The sequence below is a fragment of the Chinchilla lanigera genome, unplaced genomic scaffold (assembly GCF_000276665.1).
Source record: "Chinchilla lanigera isolate Chin_1 unplaced genomic scaffold, ChiLan1.0 scaffold00003, whole genome shotgun sequence".
NCBI lineage: Eukaryota > Metazoa > Chordata > Mammalia > Rodentia > Chinchillidae > Chinchilla > Chinchilla lanigera.
Window position 1 is genome coordinate 48601080 of NW_004955404.1, and position 9106 is coordinate 48610185.

At 37.5% G+C, this 9106-nt stretch overlaps 1 pseudogene; it reads right to left on the reverse strand.

The window, feature by feature from the left end:
- Positions 1–6750: 6750 nt before the first annotated feature.
- Positions 6751–8863, reverse strand: LOC102003198 (annotated as a pseudogene).
- Between the last annotated feature and the right edge of the window lie 243 nt (positions 8864–9106).

Here is a 9106-nt window from a genome sequence, read left to right on the forward strand (position 1 = left end):
GTGATGTGAGAAAGTCCAGAGAATGAAGAGCTTTGGTCTTGGAGGGAATCAGAAGTCCAAGGGTGGTCCGAATACCATTCAAACAGTCTAAGCTAAACCCCATTAGATGAGAGTCAAGGAAATTATGTGATTGATGGTTGTCAATGAGTGAAGTGATTGCAAATAGTTTGTCATCTTAAATACCAATTAAGCAGATATCCATGTAAAAATTATTTAACTTTAAACTGAAGTCTGAGTGAAAGCTTGTCACAGTACGTGAACATTCACATTTTTGTCCTTTTACACTTTATTTGGGCTACACAAAATGCCAAATACATATCTCCAACAGGACACAAATTCTTTCTCCTACTGTCAGAAGGGGCATTAGCCTATTATGTCTTTGAAATACAATTCTCCTCAGTGCTAAAGGATAGCAGGTATAATTCAACAGATCAATTCTACACAGCTAAATAGAGGTCAGAGAAAGTATTTTAAAATATAATACAAACTCTTTGCGTTTGTATGTGTGCTCTTTATGTTAATGTGAAAGATCTTTTGATTCACAATGTTCAGCTCAAATGATTTTATTCTGAGCTCCTAAATTCAAAGCTAAGATTAAAGCCACAAGGACTTACCCTTTTTTGAAAATTACATATTTAATGTGATATACAAAAAGAATTTACTTGCTTATATTGATTTTGAAGGCTTTTCGCTGTACAAATGATGTTTTCTGTCAGAGACTAGTGAGCAATAGAATAACAACTAGAAACACCAAGATTGTTTTATATTTGAGATATGAAAAATTATTCCTTTTACAAAAATGCAAGAAGTCTATCTGGGTTATTGTAACCTTCTGCTTCTTCAGATATTTTATTTGTAATACATAAAAATGTATACTACACTCTGTTCTATTTTCATAATTCATTCCTTCTCTTACTTTTTCTTAAAAAATTAACAAAACCCAACTAATTTTTGATATTTATTTTGAATTACTTGAGATAGTTTTTGATAACACAACACTATTTATAATCTGCTGATAGCATATAAATCCAATTTCAAATTGATTAGCATAATTAAAATTATTACAGTAGTAGTAATTTTTCACTTAGAGATGTGCCCTCTGAGGTATAAAGTTGTACAAAATCCTTTGTTACTTATGTGCCCAATGCTCGTTGTATTTCTTTTATTTACTAATCATTTATTTACTAATCATTATCTGTCATGACCCACTTTACTTATCACTTCGTGAAGTCTTCCCTAGTATATCAAAGTGAGATTGCCCATTACATTCATTTAGTAGCATAATATTTAGGTACATTTTTTACAAGCACATGTTTTTCTTTAGTTAGACTGTGAACTCTTCAAAAGAAAAAGACACAAGTTATTTGTCTCTACCTCTTGAACTTATGACCATTTCTGGTGGATGACCATTGAATTACCAAAACTACTGAACATATATAAATATTTCATCTATATCAATATAATTCATAGCTTCAAATATGTGCTAAATCTCAGCTACTTTTGTCTTTTAAGATCCAGAAGAATAAAAAAGAAATGCAAACCATTTCTCTATTTGCCAATTAAGATCACAAATCCCAAATAACTATGAAGTCTTGGGAGAAATGTTATCTCCACTAATATCTAATAAAGGGACTCATGGGGAAAATGTAACTGTATATATTGCTTCTTCGGGAGCTATGATCATCAAAGAAATGATACATTCAAACTAAGTGTGACATATAGTGGTTTTATGTATATAACCTTATTAGGATTAGAAAAGGGGTAACACAGTATTAGGAAAGGGGTGTGTTATGGTTGATACACTGTGTCAACTTGGGGAGTCTAGAGGTTTGGCTAAGTGACTCAGCAGGAAGCCAGGGTGCTTCCTTTGTATACATCCAGAGCCTGTGGAAGAGGAGGGCATGGAGATCATGTGAGAGCTACACGTCCCTTACATGCCCCTTAAGTGGGGGTAGCCTGTTCACAAAGTAAGGCAGAAAAAGAAGCTGCTTGCCGCCATTCCTTCCGTTTGCTCTGGCTGTTTGCTGTTCGGCTCCCATTCTCCCTTGCTCTTGTTGCTTTGCTATCTTCTGCCTCGGAGCCAGCCAACTATGGACTGAAACCTCCACAAACTGAAAGCTAAATAAACCTTTCCTTCCTTCATTTTGGCGTTGGGTATTTTGTCTCAGCAACGAGAGAAAAGTAACCAAGACAGGGTGACATATTATTAATCAATTATTTAACTGTTTTGGTAGGAACATTCTTTAATAGCTGTATAATGAATTCTAAATTCTTAGGAATCATAGGTTTATATATTTGAGTCTGCCAATCTCTGCTTTTCAACTGTAAGAGATTCTTCTGTGAATCCTGACTCAAAATCTGGAAAATAGGATGTGGAAACAGCAAACATCTACAGCAGCTCATCTTTGACAGTGAAGCAGATAGCTTCTGAAGACGCTCTCCGAAAAATAGGCCTCCGAGAGCAGCCACCTCAGGGGAGGCGAGAGAGTGGCCGGAGCCTCTGGCTCACAGGGCAGGGACCAGCTGGAAAGCACAGTGCCCGGCCAGCAGTTCCAGGGGCCACCCCAGAGTCGGAGGTTCATTAGAATTACTACTGTGGCCCAGAAAAGCTGCTTTTACTCACAGTTGTAGCTTTTTACAGAAAATGGCTACCGATTAATACAGCAAAGGTGAAAGACATAAAGGAAGGGTCAAGGAGAGAAGAGTCACAAGCTTCCTGTCATCTTCCCCCACTGGAGCCATACTGACCTGGCGTAATTCCCTCCAGGGGTAACCTGTAACAGAGAACACAGCACTTCCAATCAGGGAAGCTAACCTGAACCTGATGTCCAGGTTTATTATCAGAGTTCAGTTACGTAGGCAGTTAGATACTGTGGTGCTAATCCTTGTTACTCAGTTTTCAACCTCAGACATGCCAGGGATCAAATGTATAGAGATCTGAAGCCCCCACCATAAATCACCATAAGTCTTGGTATTTGGTATATTCCACAGTCACATGTTTGCAAACACACTCACTAGACAGAGAAATTTAAGGCCTTAGAAGTTATTATCTACCAAATGTGGGTCAAGGGACAATTCTTTCTTTGGACTATGCAAGGTTTAAATATAACTGCTGAGTTAGTACTTTATTGCACAGCAGGAAAAATCAACAATACTTGTTTTGAAATATATTAAAAATATATTTGCATGTTACAGGAAGCAGGCGCCTTGACACTATTTTTGACACAGTAAAGGGTAGAAAAGCCCTTATTACATTAAAACAAATCAAGTAGATGCACTAAAAGAAAAGGTAGGCACTTGATGAATTGAATGAGGTGGTTTTGTGGGTAGAAAAGTCAAATGTCCAACAAGTTTAAGTGAAGTGCATGTGAGATGCCTTATATCTACACACACACGCACACACTCATACTATGTGACACATGCATGAAACATAAAGCTGTCTGATATAAGATCTCTCTGTAAGTTCATATATTTCTAGGATAAACTGATGAAAAGCAGTTAGTAAACCTCAAGGTCCTAAATACTTAAGATTTTTAACTTTACTCTCCTACCCAGGTCCTTCCCCCTATAGCTCACGTATTTGTTTAAACATAAGTGATTCAAGAAAGTTTTCCTTTATTGAAAATAAATCAATAAAAACTATCTAAGCATACAACAATATGATAAGAGTATAAGAGAGAAATTAAAGCCCTATGTAACCATGAAATGACACAACACGAATGTGTGTGAATGAGCATGTGCACAAGCACACATGAATAGAAATCACAATGATAATGTCAGAAGGCAAGGAAAATTTTAAGCAGTATTTAATATATAATAGATCTCCTAAAAGTTTCATATTATTGAATTCTGGAAAACAGGCTGTAGCCTAAAATCATAACTCAAGAAAAAGAAATAATAACTGCAGCAGAGATAAAATAAGGAAGATAAATTAAGGATACAGAAATTAAGGTCACACTGGATGAATAAGAAAGGAGAGTAGACACAAGAATTCCAACAAGAATTGGGTATAAGACAGAAATCTGAGCATACTGAAATAAAAAAGAACAGATGGCTTTAGAAAAAATTATAAAGAAAATCACAGATACAAAAGAACAAAAATGACCCAAAATATGAAAGTTAAACACACCGCAAAATGAGAACAAATGAAAGAAAACAGTCAAGTATACAATATGATATGATATTACCAAAATGGAGAAAAACAAATCTTTGGATTGAAAGTTCAAAAAAAAATTGATACAGCTCAATCAATACTGACATAGTGCCTGAGGCAGTTAATTGACTTGAAAGATAAAGGATCCCAAAGCAGCTGGGCAAATCTTCGAGTCAACCAAGACAAGGATAAAGTAGGCTTAGTTCTGACTTCTCCATAGTAACGTTCGCCACGCGAGGACAACAGGAGCAAATAGCAGCAAGATTTTCAGGAAATAAAACATGGCCAAAAATTTAAAACTTCACTAAGAATACTTTGTGCTGATGTTGTTAAGACAAGATATCACGCCTATATCTTATACTCTGATTAACTAATAGTATTTGTTCTACTAACCTGTTTGGAAACTCGAAATGTATCAACTATTGTAACAACTATGTGTCAACTACTGTGGCTTCCCTATTAACCTCTTTCATTGTTTATCCTTTTTCTCTTTAAAATAAAATTAAGAAATAAAAAATAAATTAAACAGCTAAAGTATGATTTCAGTGTAAGACAATGGATATATACTGTCAAAGAATGGAAGATTATAAACAAATACATTTTATAAGACACAACTGGAATCTATAAAATGTCCAAAATAATACACAATTTCAGAAATGCAAAATTTTCCTCACATTTTCAGTAGCATAGTAGTTGAGTAGAAATTGAAACTTCACTTTCATGAAATTTGTATTCACCTACTCACATAATTGTGAAAATCATGTGCTACAACACAGTCATTCTTGACTAACTAAAAAAACTTAGAAGACTCTTGACACATCAGCTTTCAGATCTGTGTATGAAAGTTCTGTGCATTGTCCAAATTGTGTTCCAGAGTATCAGAGTAAGAAGGAAAATTACAGAATAGCAGCTTTCCTTAAAACTTCATCTATTCTAAAAATTTTGTTTTATTTGGTTTCTCAGTCTTATGATAGAACTAAATTTGCTTCATAATTTTCTTTAAAAAGGCAAGAGATAAATATTTTTTTTAATTTTAAAAACTAGCATTAAAAGCTATACATTAAAAAGTGTGAGCGATATAGATGGACCAATGACACAGAAAATAAAGAACATAAATACACCCAAATGACTATCAATATGTTTGTACCTATTGGCTAGTGGAAACAGTGCATTGCAACTGTGAACTGTCCAATAAATTAAAAGGAGAATATTCTAGAAACTTGTGTGAATATATAGTGTATAATACAAATAGCAAAATACAACCATACCTAGAATAAAAGTGGATTGGATGTATATAAAGGTAGAAGCAAGCACACTTCCATTGTAGAGAATTCAAATTTCTTTTTTTTTTTTTTGTACCAGGAATCAAATTCAGGACCTTGTGCTTGCCAGACAGGTGCTTGTGCCACTGAGCTACATCCCTGGCCCAGAATTAGAATTTCTAAATCAAATAAATAGTCTGCTTTTCACAAACAGAGGTTAGTATGGGTAAAAAGAAGATAAAAAAAATGCTAAAATATATATTTGTTTATATTTTCATATCTTCTTTAAAATATATTTTATTTCATGTGATTATTTTTGATGAAATACTTTATATTTTTATTTTGATGAAATACTTTATTTCCACTGACAATGTTGTCTCACTTTTATTTTTAAAAAGTGCAAAGTGGCACATGCCTGTAATTCCAAGTAGTTTGGAGGCTGAGGCAGGAAGGTGTCGAATCCCTGACCAGCCTGGACTACTGAGCAACACTGACTCAGAACAACAACCACAGTAATAAATGCCTGGGCTGGTAACTCAGGGTCGGGGGGAGCTGGGTTCAGTTTTCTGTACAACAGAACAGAACAGAACAAAAAACAAAGCTCCTCGAATATAGACATGCTTCCAGTGAGAACTGAAGTCTCCTGGCCCAGACCCACTGTCTGGTCTAACTCTGAGGAAACTGCTTTTCAGCCTGTGCATCAGCCTCCAGGCCTGTGATCCTGAGGAGAGGGCTTCTCACCCCGGGGGTTCTAGCATCCACAGCACTCCCCGCACACCCGCTGATCTTTACCACTCCCGCAGCGCGTCCCACACCCACCTGCTGCCCTTTCCTCCAGGCCAAGGGCTCAGAGTCTAACTCCCAGCCCTGTTTCTCACCCATTCCCTTGCTCTTTGGGTGGAGTGGGTGGGACTGACCCCAGGGAACAGAGAACAGAATGAATAGGCAGATAGGATGTTTCTTTTCTTTTTTTTTTATAACTAAATGTATGATTTATTTTTGGAAAAAAATTTAAGGTGTTCTTTTTTTTTTTTTTTTTTCTCAAAAAAGGTTTTTCCAAAAAAGGGGAGAATATACATTAATAGATCACATACTGGTTACCTGCTAATTACCACATTCTGTCCCGTGTGGCATGCTTAACATGTATTTAGTAACAACATGAATAATCAACATTTGTGATTTTAAAATTCCAATCACTCATCAATATTTTAAATATATATATTTTGAAATAAATACCCAAAATGAGTATATTTTAAAAGGTGAAGTCTTTGACAATGTTTATATTGACCAGTCCGTTTACATACAAATAGTAGAGCAAATACAATGACACAACTGCTAGTTTCCACTTAATTTTTTAATAATATGGCTGTCTGGTGTGGCATTAGTGAAGCTATTTCCTACAAACACATGGGTACCCCAGAGATTGTAGTGGATTTCTTCACAGCAGCCAAGACCATCAACAGAGAATCCTAAATGTCGGCAGCATTCATCTGTTTCAAAAAGAGCGTTGTTTGTATGTGGTCCAAAAAATGCCACACCAGATGATGGGTCAGTGTGGTCAGCCCAGTAGCCTTCTGCTAGCAAATATAGCAGATTTCCTTAGCACCGTTAATGAACTCCTCTAAGAGCATTTCTCTTTCAAGTTCTACCTCTTCCCCCCATACAGTCATATCATTTTTAGTTTTCTGAGTCACAGTCAGAATCATTAGTTTGCCATTAGCCACTTCTGGAAATAGTGACTCAAAGTCTCTTTGAAGCAGTTCTGGACATGTTTGGATTACCCAGGTAGCTCTGGCACTTTCAAAATAAGTTTCTGCACTGTTCATTTCTTGTTCTACAGACACATTATTACCCTGCAATTCATTTGCATGTTGCACCATTGCAAACTCATTTCTTTCAGTTGATAAAGATTTGGCAAGAATATCGGGCAAAGTTTTATGACCCTGGCTTTTGTTTTGTACAGCAGTCCTGTTGAGGTGACAAGCAACACCTATATTCCCAGGAAGCTGGAAATACTGACTTTGAGGTCCCATAGTTTCACCAAGCCGCACTGTCTGAGAGTATATGGCTGGGGACGCAGTGGCCACATGAGATTCATCAGAACCTGAAGATCCCGCTGTTGAAAAGCTGTTTGGATTGACAACTCTTTTAACCTCAGAGTAAAATCCTGGGAGATAAGAAATAAGTCTAACATCAAAAACTGGGTTAAATAATCTTAAATTATTGCAGGCTGATCAAGCCTGCAATCTCTCAAGTGAGTGTTCGGTGAAGGCTAAAGTAAATCAGACAGTGGTGATGATTTTAGGGCACCAGGAGGGACTAACTCTTTTACAGCTTCAGTATTCTTTGAGTTAGTCAAAAATTGCTCTGAGCGGCCCATATTTATTTGGTTTTCAAACAAAGGAGAGGATGCTCAAGAAAATGGAGGAGTCTCGCAGGACCTTGGGAGAATTTTCCTGAGTAGTAAATTGTGTCAATCAGGAGAACTACCTTATCTTTAGGTTGGTATTTATTGTAGGAATGTGGGGCCTGCAGCTGCAGTCTCCTTGTAGTAATTGGGGTTGGAGCCAAACGTCTTCAGCTGTGGCCTTATCTAGTCAGACAAGGTGCCTAAGCTTCAGACAACTCACAAGTAAACACAGAAAGCCAATTGGTTAATATTAAATCCTGCTCAGAGCCACTTTGTAGTGGTCCCCAACACAGTCTGGCCCTGTTACAGAACACAGTCATACTGGTTTTCTCCAGGACAGGCTCCAGCCCTTTTGCTTTTCAAGTCAAAACACAACCAAGCTCATTCTCCTGGGTAGGAGAACAGACGAGGGCTTCCAGCTCCTAAAACTTCACCTGGTAAAAATGGACCTGCATGCACAGGAGCTCCAACTCCTCCTAGATGGAATCATCCCACGAAGGTCTGGGCTTTGAACCCCAGCTGCCCCCATCTCTGAGTTCCCCCATTGTTCCCCTCCTTTATAGGAAGGAGTTCCACCCCTCTCCCACACGTACACAGCGAATCAAAGCAAAGGTGGTACTCTGTGCCCTTGCCTGGACACGCACAGATTTGTTAACATCTCCTGCACCAGAAAACTGAGGTCTACTGTGACTAAGTGGCTGTGCTGAGGTGAAGCAAGGTATCCCACTTGCAAATCCTTTGCTTTCACCATGCAAGAGAAAGTCTAGTCATTGGAGAAATATAAGTCAAAACCACAATGGAATACCACTTCATGGCTACTAGGAAGGAGAGAATAAAATCAACAGGGAAAATAATAAGGGTGTTGAGGTTCTAAAGAAATTTTACAATTCTTATGCATTGCTGGTGGGAAATAGCAGTGCTGTTCCAAAGGTCAAAAGGGGGCCGAAGCCAAAATGCCCATCTGATGACTTTTGTGCACAAAATGTGCACATACGTACCATGGAGTGGTACTTCCCCGTAGCATAGAGTGAAGGGCATGTACGTGATACCGATATAGGGGGAGGAAACTCCCAAGCTGCTAGATCTCTGATACAAGTTTGTGTTCTCTAAATAGTGAATTTTAGAAACAAGAGAGGTTAAGGGCAGACCATATTATGGAGGGAAAGAAAGCTTCTGTCCAAAAGAGAGAAAGAAGGGGAACCGAGTGGGTTGCCAAGGACCCTGCCTTTTCTAGGGATTTTTATAGAGCAAATCCAAGATATGAGGCGGGTCCAAGGTGGC